This window comes from Salvelinus namaycush, chromosome 17, assembly GCF_016432855.1.
Source record: "Salvelinus namaycush isolate Seneca chromosome 17, SaNama_1.0, whole genome shotgun sequence".
Taxonomy (NCBI): Eukaryota; Metazoa; Chordata; class Actinopteri; order Salmoniformes; family Salmonidae; genus Salvelinus; species Salvelinus namaycush.
The window spans coordinates 17,399,414-17,416,601 of NC_052323.1; positions in this window are offsets into that span (position 1 = coordinate 17,399,414).

A 17,188-nucleotide genomic window follows, 5' to 3' on the forward strand; every position below is an offset into this window, starting at 1 on the left:
CAGGACCAAGCAGCATGAGTTCGAGCAGTGGAAAACTAAACAGGAATGGACATGGGAGGACGTGTTAAACGGCAAGGGTTGCTACACTTGGGAGGAGATCCTGGCTGGAAGGGATCGCCTCCCATGGGAACAGCTGGAGGCAGTGAGGAGAGCAGAGGCGACCGGAGAGAGGAACCGAAGATACGAAGGTACGCGGCTAGCACGGAAGCCCGTGAAGAAACCCCAAAAATTTCTTGGGGGGGGGATAAGAGGTAGTGGGCCTAGGGCAGGTAGGAGACCTGCGCCCACTTCTCAGGCTAACCGTGGAGAGCGGGAGTACGGGCAGACACCGTGTTACGCAGTAGAGCGCACGGTGTCTCCTGTACGTGTTCATAGCCCGGTGCGGGTTATTCCACCTCCCCGCACTGGTAGGGCTAGATTGAGCGTTGAGCCGGATGTCATGAAGCCGGCCCTACATATCTGGCCACCAGTACGTCTCCTCGGGCCGGCTTACATGGCACCAGCCTTACGCATGGTGTCCCCGGTTCGCCTACATAGCCCGGTGCGGGTTATTCCACCTCCCCGCACTGGTCGGGCAACGGGGAGCATTCAACCAGGTAAGGTTGGGCAGGCTCAATGCTCAAGGGAGCCAGTACGCCTGCACGGTCCGGTATTTCCGGCGCCACCTCCCCGCCCCAGCCCAGTACCACCAGTGCCTACTCCACGCACCAGGTTTCCAGTGCGTTTCCAGAGCCCTGTTCCTCCTCCACGCACTCTCCCTATGGTGCGTGTCTCCAGCCCAGTGCCTCCAGTTCCGGCACCACGCACTAAGCCACCTGTGCGTCTCCAGAGCCCTGTACACACTGTTCCTTCTCCCCGTACTCGTCCTGATGTGCGTGCCCTCAGCCCGGTGCCACCAGTGCCGGTACCACGCACCAGGTCCATAGTGCGTTTTGAGAATCCAGTGTGCCCTGTCCCTGCTCCCCGCACTAGCCTGAAGGTGCGTGTCCTTAGCCCGGTGCCTCCAGTTCCGGCACCACGCACCAGGCCTACAGTGCGCCTCATCCGGCCAGAGCCATCCGTCTGCCCAGTGCCATCTGAGCCATCCGTCTGCCCAGCGCCATCAGAGCCATCCGTCTCCCCAGCGCCATCTGAGCCATCCGTCTCCCCAGCGCCGTCTGAGCCATCCGTCTGCCCAGTGCCGTCTGAGCCATCCGTCTGTCCCGAGCCATTAGAGCCGCCCGTCTGTTCCGAGCCGTCAGAGCCGTTAGTCAGTCAGGAGCCGCTAGAGCCATTCGTCAGTCAGGATCTGCCAGAGCCGCCAACCAGACAGGATCTGCCAGAGCCGCCAACCAGACAGGATCTGCCAGAGCCGCCAACCAGACAGGATCTGCCAGAGCCGCCAACCAGACAGGATCTGCCAGAGCCGCCAACCAGACAGGATCTGCCAGAGCCGCCAACCAGACAGGATCTGCCAGAGCCGCCAGCCAGACAGGATCTGCCAGAGCCGTCAGCCAGCCATGAGCGTCCAGAGCCGTCAGCCAGCCATGAGCGTCGAGAGCCGTCAGCCAGCCATGAGCGTCGAGAGCCGTCAGCCAGCCATGAGCGTCGAGAGCCGTCAGCCAGCCATGAGCGTCGAGAGCCGTCAGCCAGTCATGAGCGTCCAGAGCCGTCAGCCAGTCATGAGCTGCTATTTATCCAGAACTGCCCCTCAGTCCAGAGCTGTCTCTCTGTCCGGAGCTGCCCTTCAGTCCGGAGTTGCCCCTCTATCCTGAGCTACCTCTCTATCCTGACCTACCTCTCTGTCCTGAGCTATCTCTCTGTCCTGAGCTACCTTATCCCGGTGCTGCCCCTTATCTCAACGGTACCCTTTAAATTAAGTGGGTGTAAGATGAGGGTGGTCATTCTAAGGGGGAGACGTAAGCTGGGATTGACTATGGTGGGGTGGGGACCTCGCCCAGAGCCTGAGCCACCACCGTGGTCAGACGCCCACCCAGACCCTCCCCTAGACTTTTGGTGGTGCGTTCGGAGTACGCACCTTGAGGGGGGGATTATGTCACGTTCCTGACCGGTTTTCTGTTATTTTGTATGTGTTTGACGGTCAGGGCGTGAGTTTGGGTGGGTAGTCTATGTTATGTGTTTCTATGTTGGTTAAAGGGTGACCTGATATGGCTCTCAATTAGAGGCAGGTGGTTTTCATTTCCTCTGATTGAGAGCCATATTAAGGTAGGTGTTTTCACATTGATTGTTGTGGGTGGTTGTCTCCTGTGTCTGTGTTTGTCGCGCCACATGGGACTGTCTCGGTTTGTTTGTACGTTCGTTCTTTTGTGTAGTCATTTTCCTGTTCGTGAGTTCTTCGTTGTATGTAAGTTCGCATGTCCAGGTCTGTCTACTCCGTTTTGTTATTTTGTTAATTATTCAAGTATAGTTCGTTTTTGTTTTAAATCAATTCATTATGTCCTATGAAAACGCTGCATTTTGGTCGAATCACTACTCCTCCTTTTCGGATGAAGAGGAGGAGGAACGCCGTTACATCGAGAGTTTCAAGTTCCTTGGTGTCCACATCACCAACGATCTATCATGGTCCAAACACACCAAGACAGTCGTGAAGATGGCATGACAAAACATTTTCCCCCTCAGGAGACTGAACAGATTTGGTATGGGTCCCCAGATCCTCAAAAAGTTCTACAGCTGCACCATCGAGAGCATCCTGACTGGTTGCATCACCGCCTGGTATGGCAACTGCTCGGCATTTGACCGTAAGGCGCTACAGAGGGTAGTGCGTATGGTCCAGTACATCACTGGGGCCAAGCTTCCTGCCATCCAGGACCTATATAATAGCCGGTGTCAGAAGAAAGCCCATAAAATTGTCAGAAACCCCAGTCACCCATGTCATAGACTGTTTTCTCTGCTACCCCACGGCAAGCGATACCACAACGCCAAGTCTAGGACCAAAAGGCTCCTTAACAGCTTCTACCCCCAAGCCATAAGACTGCTGAATAATTAATCAAATGGCCACCGGACTATTACATTGACCCCCCCCCCCCCCCCTCCATTTGTTTTGTACACTGCTTCTACTTGCCGTTTATTATCTATGCATAGTCACTTCACCCCTACCTACATGTACAAATGACCTCTAACCTGTACCCCCGCACACTGACTTGGTACCGGTACCCCTTGTATATAGCCTCGTTATTGTGTTATTTTTTATTATTTTTTACTTTAGTTTATTTGTTAAATCTTTTCTTAACACTTCTTGAACTGTACTGTTGGTTAAGGGCTTGTAAGTAAGCGTTTCACGGTAAGATCTACACTAATTGTATTCGGCGGTGACAAATAAAGTTTGATTTGATTTGAAATGTCTGCCAGGCAGGCCAGACCAGGTAGTAAACTGAAGAGCTGCTCTGGGACTCCATGGAGACTCCTGGCAGCCTCACACATCCTGGGATCTTACAAAGCCTCGTCCCCCCCCAGGGCCAGCAAACAGCCTCGATCTCCCAGGGCCAGCAAACAGCCTCGATCTCCCAAGGCCAGCAAACAGTCTCGATCTCCCAGGGCCAGCAAACAGTCTCGATCTCCCAGGGCCAGTAAACAGCCTAGATCTCCCAGGGCCAGTAAACAGCCTAGACCTCCCAGGGCCAGCAAACAGCCTCGATCTCCCAAGGCCAGCAAACAGTCTCGATCTCCCAGGGCCAGCAAACAGTCTCGATCTCCCAGGGCCAGTAAACAGCCTAGATCTCCCAAGGCCAGTAAACAGCCTAGATCTCCCAAGGCCAGCAAACAGCCTCGACCCCCAGGGCCAGTAAACAACCTTGGGCATATCTATTCCTACTGCCTGGAGACTGGCCCTCAGCTGGCAACAGACTGTCATGCTGTCCCCAGTATTGCCTAGGGAAACGAGAGTTCTCCATTGCTGACAACATACAGACAGGAGTCTTGCCCATTGAGAGAGTGAGAGACAGAGCAAGAGAAAAAGATGAGAGCGAGAGAGAGAGAAAGATGGGGTGACACCGAGGCGGGGGGTCACTGTTACCATGGAAATCAGACCATCTCATTACGGCAACCCAATCAGTGGACGGACATGGAGAACAAGGGGTGATTCCTGAGAGGATGGACTGATGGTGTGCAGGGAGACCCCCTCAGGGCTGCAGAGTCTCCACCCCATTGGTTGAGCATAGATCAATAGAAGCTATTGATTGGTTAACCAGCCCACCAACCTGGTTTCTCAGGTGTTGATGTGTTAATAATTATAAGGTGAAAGATGGAACCAAGCCACCACTGTGCAACCTATGTTTTGTTTCACCAAAAGTCAAAGGTTCAGGAAAGAAAATGAGAATCCAGTGATAGAGACGGTGTCATGGGTCCGGAATCTGAACCTTCCAGTCAGGTATCACACAGGTTCTTCAGAATCTGAACCTTCCAGTCAGATATATCATACAGGTTCTTAAGAATCTGGACCTTCCAGTCAGGTATCACACAGGTTCTTCAGAATCTGGATCTTACAGTCAGATATCGTACAGGTTGTTCAGAATCTGGACCTTCCAGTCAGGTATCATACAGGTTCTTCAGAATCTGGATGTTCCAGTCAGGTATTACACAGGTTCTTCAGGATCTGGACCTTCCAGTAAGGTATCATACAGGTTCTTCAGAATCTGAACCTTCCAGTCTGGTATCATACAGGTTCTTCAGAATCTGGACCATCCAGACAGTACACGTTCTTCAGAATCTGAATCTTCCAGTCAGACATCATATCATACAGGTTCTTCAGAATCTGGACCTTCCAGTCAGGTATCACACAGGTTCTTCAGAATCTGATCTTACAGTCAGATATCATACAGGTTCTGCCGAAGCGGAACCTTCCAGTCAGGTGTCCAACAGGTTCTTTAGAATCTGGACCTTCCAGTCAGGTATCATACAGGTTCTCCAGAATCTGAACCTTCCAGTCAGGTATCATACAGGTTCTCCAGAATCTGAACCTTCCAGTCAGGTGTCCAACAGGTTCTTTAGAATCTGAACCTTCCAGTCAGGTATCATACAGGTTCTCCAGAATCTGAACCTTCCAGTCAGGTATCTAAAATTCACTTGAGACATTTAATTAAGAATTCGATTGGAAAATGAGAGAAAGAGAGAAAGTATTAGAACCAATAATTAGACAACAACACTCCATCACCCCCCTCCCACCTTCACCTCTCCACTCCTCCATCACCCCCCTCCCACCTTCACCTCTCCAACACTCCATCACCCCCCTCCCACCTTCGGCTCTCCAACACTCCATCACCCCCCTCCCACCTTCACCTCTCCACTCCTCCATCACCCCCCTCCCACCTTCACCTCTCCACTCCTTCACCCAGACCTCCACTTCTCCACTCCTCCATCATCCCCCTCCCATCTTCACCTCTCCAACACTCCATCACCCCCCTCCCACCTTCGGCTCTCCAACACTCCATCACCCCCCTCCCACCTTCACCTCTCCACCACTCCATCACGCCCCTCCCACCTTCACCTCTCCACTCCTTCACCCAGACCTCCACTTCTCCACTCCTCCATCACCCCCTCCCACCTTCACCTCTCCACTCCTTCACCTAGACCTCCACTTCTCCACTCCTCCATCACCCCCCTCCCACCTTCACCTCTCCACTCCATCACCCAGACCTCCACCTCTCCACTCCTCCATCACCCCCTCCCACCTTCACCTCTCCACCACTCCATCACCCCCCTCCCACCTTCACCTCTCCACTCCATCACCCAGACCTCCACTCCTCCATCACCCCCCTCCTGCCTCTCCATCAGATATCCCTGCTCTCCTCCTCTCAGCACAGGATGTCCATCTCTCTATCTCCTCTCCTCCTCCGCCTTTGTGCCCGTGGCACACAGCTGTTATTAGGCCTAGGAGATAGTAGTCTACTGATATATACACACAGTCTCTCTTATGGGCACACATGCACACAGCCAAAGAAGGGTTTGTCGCTCACAACGTGTTCACATCATCCCAGACAGGACAGGACAGACAGACAGGCAGACCGACAGACAGGCAGGCAGAGAGACATACAAATAAACAGATAGACAGGCAGAGAGACAGGACAGACAGGCAGAGAGCTGTACCAAAGAGACAGACAGGCAGAGAGCTGTACCAGAGAGACAGACAGGCAGATAGCTGTACTAGAGATACAGACAGGCAGAGAGCTGTACCAGAGAGACAGACAGACAGAGAGCTGTACCAGAGAGACAGACAGGCAGAGAGCTAAACCAGAGAGATAGACAGAGAGCTGTACCAGAGAGACATGCAGGCAGTGAGCTGTACCAGAGAGACAGACAGGCAGAGAGCTGTACCAGAGAGACAGACAGGCAGAGAGCTGTACCAGAGAGACAGACAGGCAGAGAGCTGTACCAGAGAGACAGACAGGCAGCGAGCTGTACCAGAGAGACAGACAGGCAGAGAGCTGTACCAGAGAGACAGACAGGCAGAGAGCTGTACCAGAGAGACAGACAGGCAGAGAGCTGTACCAGAGAGACAGACAGGCAGAGAGCTGTACCAGAGAGACAGACAGGCAGAGAGCTGTACCAGAGAGACAGACAGGCAGAGAGCTGTACCAGAGAAACAGGCAGGCAGAGAGCTGTACCAGAGAGACAGACAGGCAGGCAGAGAGCTGTACCAGAGAGACAGACAGGCAGAAAGCTGTACCAGAGAGACAGACAGGCAGAGAGCTGTACAAGAGAGACAGACAGGAAGAAAGCTGTACAAGAGAGACAGACAGGCAGAAAGCTGTACCAGAGAGACAGACAGGCAGAGAGCTGTACCAGAGAGACAGACAGACAGAGAGCTGTACCAGAGAGACAGACAGACAGAGAGCTGTACCAGAGAGACAGACAGACAGAGAGCTGTACTAGAGAGACAGACAGGCAGAGAGCTGTACCAGAGAGACAGACAGGCAGAGAGTTGTGCCAGAGAGACAGACAGACAGAGAGCTGTACCAGAGAGACAGACAGAGAGCTGTGCCAGTAATACAAGGAACTCAAGGCAGTGCAGCTAATATCTGCTTATTGGTATTCAACTAGTGCTCTGTACTGGGAACCGATAATATAACATTTGTTACTCAGTTCTGCCTATACTGTATATCCATTATCTAATGTACCTAAACCTTATTCATTCTCTGCCAAAAGGGACACTGACAGTGACTCATGTTATACAGCACAAAACCCAAATGTGACTTCAACACTGTGTTTTAAACTCTTCTCTATAACAAAATCGAACTCTTCTCTTTATCTAATGACACATTCACTTCAGCTGTGGAACGTACGTCTGTCAAGGGAGATGACACAAACACAGACCTGCATGTACACACACACACACACACACACACACACACACACACACACACACACACACACACACACACACACACACACACACACACACACACACACACACACACACACACACACACACACACACACACACACACACACACACACACCTTGCCCTCTACCCCATGACACAAAACAACACCACACATCACAATAACCAAACCTCAACACTTCTACAACCGTATATCCAAAACATATTCCCCAACTATACAGACAGTCCCCACAGCACACTATATCTCCTCAAACATCTTCCCCAGCTATACAGACAGTCCCCACAGCACACCATATCTCCTCAAACATCTTCTCCTGCTATACAGACAGTCCCCACAGCACACCATATCTCCTCAAACATCTTCCCCTGCTATACAGACAGCCCCCCTGACACACCACATCTCCTCAAACATCTTCCCCTGCTATACAGACAGCCCCCCTGACACACCATATCTCCTCAAACATCTTCCCCTGCTATACAGACAGCCCCCCTGACACACCATATCTCCTCAAACATCTTCCCCTGCTATACAGACAGCCCCCCCAGCACACCATTTCTCCTGAAACATCTTCACCCTGCTATACAGACAGCCCCCCCAGCACACCATTTCTCCTGAAACATCTTCCCCTGCTATACAAACAGCCCCCCCAGCACACCATATCTCCTCAAACATCTTCCCCTGCTATACAGACAGCCCCCCTGACACACCATATCTCCTGAAACATCTTCTCCTGCTATACAGACAGCCCCCACAGCACACCATTTCTCCTGAAACATCTTCCCCTGCTATACAGACAGCCCCCTGACACACCATATCTCCTCAAACATCTTCCCCTGCTATACAGACAGCCCCCCCCAGCACACCATATCTCCTCAAACATCTTCTCCTGCTATACAGACAGCCCCCTGACACACCATATCTCCTCAAACATCTTCCCCTGCTATACAGACAGCCCCCTGACACACCATATCTCCTCAAACATCTTCCCCTGCTATACAGACAGCCCCCACAGCACACCATATCTCCTCAAACATCTTCCCCTGTTATACAGACAGCCCCCCTGACACACCATATCTCCTCAAACATCTTCCCCTGCTATACAGACAGCCCCCCTGACACACCACATCTCCTCAAACATCTTCCCCTGCTATACAGACAGCCCCCCTGACACACCACATCTCCTCAAACATCTTCCCCAGCTATACAGACAGCCCCCCTGACACACCACATCTCCTCAAACATCTTCCCCTGCTATACAGACAGCCCCCCTGACACACCATATCTCCTCAAACATCTTCCCCAGCTATACAGACAGCCCCCCTGACACACCACATCTCCTCAAACATCTTCCCCTGCTATACAGACAGCCCCCCAACACACCATTTCTCCTGAAACATCTTCCCCTGCTATACAGACAGCCCCCCTGACACACCATATCTCCTCAAACATCTCCACACTTTTTATCATTCTATAGAACTCAAACTCAACCCTAAGGCGCGCAGAGACCATCCCATTATACAATAGTAAAGGGTCTGTTATCCCCCACATTTGACCCTGTTCCTCCTTGTTAGCCAAATAGACAACTTTGCCTGAGAAAACAGAAAATTCAACAAAACACATTTGGCCTTCTCCTTATTTGAATATTTGTACCCCATTATATGGAAGGCGCTCTGCAACCTCATTGGGTCGTCAGCCAGCCTGTCCTCTGGTTTCATCCCCAGATGAGCCAATCAGGACCTGCTTACAACTCTTCACTGCCTCGTCTCCACCAATCCGACCACCTGGAGACAACTCTTCACTGCCTCGTCTCCACCAATCCGACAACCTGGAGACAACTCTTCACTGCCTCGTCTCCACCAATCCGACCACCTGGAGACAACTCTTCACTGCCTCGTCTCCACCAATCCGACCACCTGGAGACAACTCTTCACTGCCTCGTCTCCACCAATCCGACAACCTGGAGACAGCAACTTGTGTGGGAGGAATATACCCACAACACCCTTCCCTGTTCTGCTAGGGGTCTCTGGCCTTTTAAGAGTTCCCTGGGATATCAGCCCCGCCCTTCCCGGAGCGAGAGAAAGAGGTAAGCATACCTTCTGCCCAGATGGTCATCCGTCGCCGTACCTGGAAGAGAGCCACCGGACCCCTGCTCCCCGTTATCGTATTCGGCAGAGGGTATGGCTGTCCTTAAGCCCTCTGCTGTTCGCCTTCTGTTGCCCCGCACTCTCTGTATACATCTCACTTTTCATGTACAGTTGAAGTTAGTTGGAGTCATTAAAACTCATTTTTCAACCACTCCACAAATTTCTTGTTAACAAACTATAGTTTTGGCAAGTCGGTTTGGACATCTACTTTGTGCATGACACAAGTACATTTTCCAACAAATGTTTACAGACACAGTGAATTATAAGTGAAATAATCTATCACAATTCCAGTGGGTCAGAAGTTTACATACACTAAGTTGACTGTGCCTTTAAACAGCTTGGAAAATTCCAGAAAATTATGTCATGGCTTTAGAAGCTTCTGATAGGCTAATTGACATCATTTGAGTCAATTGGAGGTGTACCTGTGGATGTATTTCAAGGCCTACCTTCAAACTCAGTGCCTCTTTGCTTGACATCTTGGGAAAATCAAAAGAAATCAGGCAACAACTCAGAAAGAAAATTGTGACCTCCACAAATCTGGTTCATCCATGGGAGCAATTTCCAAATGCCTGAAGGTACCACATTCATCTGTACAAACAACAGTATGCAAGGATAAACACCATGGGACCACGCAGCCGTCATACCGCTCAGGAGGAGACGCGTTCTGTCTCCTAGAGATGAACGTACTTTGGTGAGAAAAGTTCAAATCAATCCCAGAACAACAGCAAAGGACCTTGTGAAGATATTGGAGGAAACATGTACAGAAGTATCTATATCCACAGTAAAACGAGTCCTATATCGACATAACCTGAAAGGCAGCTCAGCAAGGAAGAAGCCACAGCTCCAAAACTGCCATAAAAAAGCCAGACTAAGGTTTGCAACTGCACATGGGGACTAAGATCGTACTTTTTGGAGAAATGTCCTCTGGTCTGATGAAGCAAAAAATAGAACTGTTTGGCCATAATAACCATCGTTATGTTTGGAGGAAAAACGGGGGAGGCTTGCAAGCCGAAGAACACCATCCCAACCATGAAGCACGGGGGTGGCAGCATCATGTTGTGGGGGTGCTATGCTGCAGGAGGGACTGGTGCACTTCACAAATAGATGGCATCATGATGAAAGGAAAATTATATGGATATATTGAAGCAACATCTCAAGACATCAGTCAGGAAGTTAAAGCTTGGTGGCAAAGGGGTCTTCCAAATGGACAATGACCCCAAGCATACTTCCAAAATTGTGGAAAAATGACTTTAGGACAACAAAGTCAAGGTATTGGAGTGGCCATCACAAAGCCCTGACCTCAATCCCATAGAAAATGTGTGGGCAGAAACTGAACTGAAAAAGCATGTGCGAGCAAGGAGGCCTACAAACCTGACTCAGTTATACCAGCTCTGTCAGGAGGAATGGGCCAAAATTCACCCAACTTATTGTGGGAAGCTTGTGGAAGGCTACCCGAAACGTTTGACCCAAGTTAAACAATTTAAAGGCAATGCTACCAAATACTATTTGAGTGTTGTTGGGGATGAATCAGAAGTTGGGTAACATGGATAAGATGTTTTATTTTCATAATATGCTTGTGAGATACTTGTCATTAAAATATTTCCCTTTGTCTATAGGGTTGGCAGTTGCAGTTATCACTTCTCAGCTAGGGCTTAGTCACTTGGGGCCCAGAGAGGGGAGAGGTCAGGCTTGTCTTCATATGTCAATGTATCTGTTAAACCATGTGGTGCTATGTAGAATATCAGACGGGGAGGAGGACAGAATGGAACATTGTCTTCTTATGGGAATGTGTCTGTAACTATTCCTAAACCATGTGAAGGGATGGCGTTATTAATGGGGAACCAGTTAGTTATCTCATACAATATCTGTACGCCAGTCACTCCCTACTTCTCTCATTGGGGGAAAGAGTATGGCTGTGTCTGGAACCATTGTATGTCCCCTCTGAGGTTGCCCTTATCTTGACCTAGTATATGACCTAAGAGGCTCACTGTCTTCAGTGAGTTTGTCCAGGTTTGGGTGTATTTGAGATGGGCGTATCTAGAACTGACAATTGATATATGCCATTGGATGAGGTAATGTTTTGGTACTCTGTGAAGTACCAAGAATGAGATTAGAACCTTGTTTAGGAGACCAAGCTGAACAATAATTTATAGCGAATGCTGTCTAGCTATGGGATACTCCTCTCTCAAGTAAAAGTCTTTCTTTGTGAAGCAGTTCCTATTATCTGTGGTTTGTCATGTCGACTAGGGGGTGGATCTTTGCTATAAAAGATCTCAGTTGCCATTATGTTGGACACTCTCAACTTTTCATTAGAGATACTGAAATGTTTAAAGTCAAATGCTATTGCAAAAGCTTAATGATTATTAAAGGTGAAGTTTAAGTATAACTCTGACTGGTGTGTGGTTTGCTCTCTCATCATTTGGTAATACAGGAAATTGCCACGACAGTGTACGTAAACTTCTGACCCACTGGGAATGTGATGAAAGAAATAAAAGCTGAAATAAATAATTCCCTCTACTATTATTCTGACATTTCACATTCTGAAAATAAAGTGGTGATCCTAACTGACCTAAGACAGGGAATTTTTACTAGGATTAAATGTATGTCAGGAATTGTGAAAAACTGAGTTTAAATGTATTTGGCTAAGGTGTATGTAAACTTCCGACTTCAACTGTATCTAGAATTAAACCCATGTCTCACAGCTCTTTGTCTCCTGTTTCCATCTGGGTCCTGAGCCGTGATCGTTTGTACCCTGGAGTAGGTTTAATCTGGGTCTGGGAAACCGGCCCTATACGTTGTACTATGTACATGTGAACTACTCCTGTAGACTGGATGGCTGTAACCTGAGAGGGGACTGTGAGACTGTGGCCTGAGACTGTGTCAACTCATTCCTGAGCTGGACCTCAGCTACAACCCCCTGCAGGACTCAGGTGGTCTGCTGCTCTGTGCTGGACTGATGAGTTAGAACTGCAGACTGGAGAGGCTGAGGGCGAGTCTTTAGCTTGACGTTCTTTATTTTTAGCGACAAAAAGTTACACGTAATAGACATAACCTGATAGCTGAAAGGACAGCATACCATGAAGTAGTATCATCATCATCACCACCTTCCTCTTGATGCTTTCTTCCCCAGTATGTCAGGGTGTGATCTCACCATGGCTACCAACACCATTTTGGCTGTAGCTCTTCAAGCTCCACACTCCTGTCTGACTGAGCTGGAGCTAAGCAACAATGACATGCAGGATTCAGGCCTGTGGCAGCTCTGTAAAGGACTGGAGAGCTCCCAGTGTGAACTACAGAGGATAGGGTCACACATGGCCTTTTAGTTCCTTCATTACTCCTTGGAATTCCCTCCAATAAAACAAACACCAGGGAGGAGTGATGGTCTGATGGTGTTAGCTGCTATGACTGAATGAGGTTATGGTGACTTGGAAGTGTGTGTGTACTTGTGCTTGAATGACTCAGAACCAGAGTGTGATTTCCCTCCCGTTTTTCTACAGGCTAGGAGGGCGTAGTCTTACAGAGGAGAGCCAAAGCCCTGAGATCTCCTCTCTCTCATCTGAGAGCGCTGGAGTGGAGAGACAATGACCTGCAGGATTGTGGAGTAACACTGCTCTCTGCTGGACTGGATGATCCATACAGTCAACTACAGTCACTGGTGTAGGAGCACAGGACTAATACTGAATCAACTGAGAGAGAAAAATGATTACAAAGGTATTACTTGGTGTATTTTTATATCTCATTATGTAATCACATTTTTGTCTCTCAGGTTGTCAGGCTGTAGAGCCACAGAGAAAGGCAGTGCTTCGCTGGCTGGGGCTTCAAACCCCTTTCACCTGAGAGAGCTGGACCTGAGCTACAATCACCCAGGAGACTCCTGAGTGAAGCTGCTCTCTGTTGTACTGGAGAATCCACACTGTGGATTGGAGACTCTGAAGTAAATATGGCTCAAGGTTAAGAATGGTCATTATTTCCTTTCATTATTCATAGGGACTCTGTGTCTCTTAATCACTCCATCTCTGCTTGTCCCACAGTGTAGGACATGGTAGAGAGCAACAGATCAGACCAGGGCTGAGGAAATGTCCCACAGTGTGGAACATGGTAGAGTGCACCGGATCAGACCAGGGCTGAGGAAATGTCCCACCGTGTGAAACATGCTAAAGAGCACCGGATCAGACCAGGGCTGAGGAAATATCCCACCGTGTGAAACATGCTAAAGAGCACCGGATCAGACCAGGGCTGAGGAAATGTCCCACAGTGTGAAACATGCTAAAGAGCACCGGATCAGACCAGGGCTGAGGAAATGTCCCACCGTGTGAAACATGCTAAAGAGCACCGGATCAGACCAGGGCTGAGGAAATGTCCCACCGTGTGAAACATGCTAAAGAGCACCGGATCAGACCAGGGCTGAGGAAATGTCCCACCGTGTGAAACATGCTAAAGAGCACCGGATCAGACCAGGGCTGAGGAAATGTCCCACAGTGTGAAACATGCTAAAGAGCACCGGATCAGACCAGGGCTGAGGAAATGTCCCACAGTGTGAAACATGGTAGAGAGCACCGGATCAGACCAGGGCTGAGGAAATGTCCCACAGTGTGGAGCATGGTAGAGAGCACCAGATCAGACCAGGGCTGAGGAAATGTCCCACAGTGTGAAACATGCTAAAGAGCACCAGATCAGACCAGGGCTGAGGAAATGTCCCACAGTGTGGAACATGGTAGAGAGCACCAGATTAGACCAGGGCTGAGGAAATGACCCACAGTGTGGAACATGGTAGAGAGCACCAGATTAGACCAGGGCTGAGGAAATGACCCACAGTGTGGAACATGGTAGAGAGCACCGGATCAGACCAGGGCTGAGGAAATGACCCACAGTGTGGAACATGGTAGAGAGCACCAGATTAGACCAGGGCTGAGGAAATGACCCACAGTGTGGAACATGGTAGAGAGCACCAGATTAGACCAGGGCTGAGGAAATGACCCACAGTGTGGAACATGGTAGAGAGCACCGGATCAGACCAGGGCTGAGGAAATGACCCACAGTGTGGAACATGGTAGAGAGCACCAGATTAGACCAGGGCTGAGGAAATGTCCCACAGTGTGGAACATGCTAAAGAGCACCAGATCAGACCAGGGCTGAGGAAATGTCCCACAGTGTGGAGCATGGTAGAGAGCACCAGATCAGACCAGGGCTGAGGAAATGTCCCACAGTGTGAAACATGCTGAAGACCACCGGATCAGACCATGGCTGAGGAAATGTCCCACAGTGTGAAACATGCTAAAGAGCACCAGATCAGACCAGGGCTGAGGAAATGTCCCACAGTGTGAAACATGCTAAAGAGCACCGGATCAGACCAGGGCTGAGGAAATGACCCACAGTGTGAAACATGCTAAAGAGCACCGGATCAGACCATGGCTGAGGAAATATCCCACAGTGTGGAACATGGTAGAGAGCACCAGATCAGACCAGGGCTGAGGAAATGACCCACAGTGTGAAACATGCTAAAGAGCACCGGATCAGACCAGGGCTGAGGAAATATCCCACAGTGTGGAACATGGTAGAGAGCACCAGATCAGACCAGGGCTGAGGAAATGTCCCACAGTGTGGAACATGGTAAAGAGCACCAGATTAGACCAGGGCTGAGGAAATGTCCCACAGTGTGAAACATGCTAAAGAGCACCGGATCAGACCATGGCTGAGGAAATATCCCACAGTGTGGAACATGGTAGAGAGCACCAGATCAGACCAGGGCTGAGGAAATGACCCACAGTGTGAAACATGCTAAAGAGCACCGGATCAGACCAGGGCTGAGGAAATATCCCACAGTGTGGAACATGGTAGAGAGCACCAGATCAGACCAGGGCTGAGGAAATGTCCCACAGTGTGGAACATGGTAAAGAGCACCAGATTAGACCAGGGCTGAGGAAATGTCCCACAGTGTGAAACATGCTAAAAAGCACCGGATCAGACCAGGGCTATTGCATTTACTCATTTACTCATTCATTTACCACTCCCCTCCTGCTTTCAGATGCCTGTGAGCTCACACTGGACCCCACCTCAGCCCACCACAGACTCACCCTGTCTGAGGAGAACACTAAGGTGACCAGGAAACCACGAGTCAACCACTTCCCTTTACACTGACCTCAGATCAGAGATCATCTTCCAAGAGCAGCAGAAATTATGATAATGCCCTTTTAGTGTAAGAGCAGTTTGAAAAGATGGTCTGAAATTTCAGCATGTTTTGGTGGGATGGAGTTTTGGCCTGCCTGGTGACATGGCAGTAAATGAGTTAATAGACCAACATGAAAGAGAGTTTTAAACCTCTCTGTCAATAACAGCTAGTTCTCTGCTCCCCACTCAGACCACTCCCAGACAATCCAAGCAAAATTCTATCTTGGAAATGTATTTTTGCTAAGAAACAAATTTCGTTATATCCAATTATGATCTTGTCTCATCGTTGCAACTCTCCAATGCGCTCGGGAGGGGCGAAGGTCGAGTCATGCGTCCTCCTAAACATGACCTGCCAAACTGCGCTTCTTAACACCCGCCCGCTTAACCCGGAAGCCAGCTGCACCAATGTGTCAGAGGAAACACCATTCAACTGAGTCAGCCTGCAGGCGCCCAGTCAGCAACAAGGAGTCGCTAGAGCGCGATGAGCCAAGTAAAGCCCCCCTGGCCAAACCCTCCCCTAACCCGGGCGACGCTGGGCCAATTGTGCACCGCCCTATGGGACTCCCAGTCATGGCCGGTTGTGAAACAGCCTGGGATCAAACCCGGATCTGAAGTGACGCCTGAAGCACTGCGATGCAGTGCCTTAGACAGCAGCACCACACAGGGGGCCTTTTTTAAAAAAAACAATCACAGTAAGGTACTTAAATGTTACCCAGAAATGATTTGATATTGAGATGAACACAACTGGCTGCATTGGACCTTAAAGGTAATGGAGATATGAGAAACACTGTAATATTGAGATAGTGAGGGCATAATATTGAGATCGTGATGGGCATAATATTGAGATAGTGATAGCCAGATGTAATTTCATAGCTAATTAATTATAATGAATAGACTGATTTTTATACTGCACAGACACAGCATGGTCTGTTTTTATGTTTCAATAATTTCTTTTTGAATGATTTGACATTTCACTGCATTGTTAAGAGCTGGTAACATCAGCATTTCACTGCATTGTTAAGAGCTGGTAACGTCAGTATTTCACTGCATTGTTAAGAGCTGGTAACGTCAGTATTTCACTGCATTGTTAAGAGCTGGTAACATCAGCATTTCACTGCATTGTTAAGAGCTGGTAACATCAGCATTTCACTGCATTGTTAAGAGCTGGTAACATCAGCATTTCACTGCATTGTTAAGAGCTGGTAACATCAGCATTTCACTGCATTGTTAAGAGCTGGTAACATCAGCATTTCACTGCATTGTTAAGAGCTGGTAACATCAGCATTTCACTGCATTGTTAAGAGCTGGTAACATCAGCATTTCACTGCATTGTTAAGAGCTGGTAACATCAGCATTTCACTGCATTGTTAAGAGCTGGTAACGTCAGCATTTCACTACATTGTTAAGAGCTGGTAACATCAGCATTTCACTGCATTGTTAAGAGCTGGTAACATCAGCATTTCACTGCATTGTTAAGAGCTGGTAACATCAGCATTTCACTGCATTGTTAAGAGCTGGTAACGTCAGTATTTCACTGCA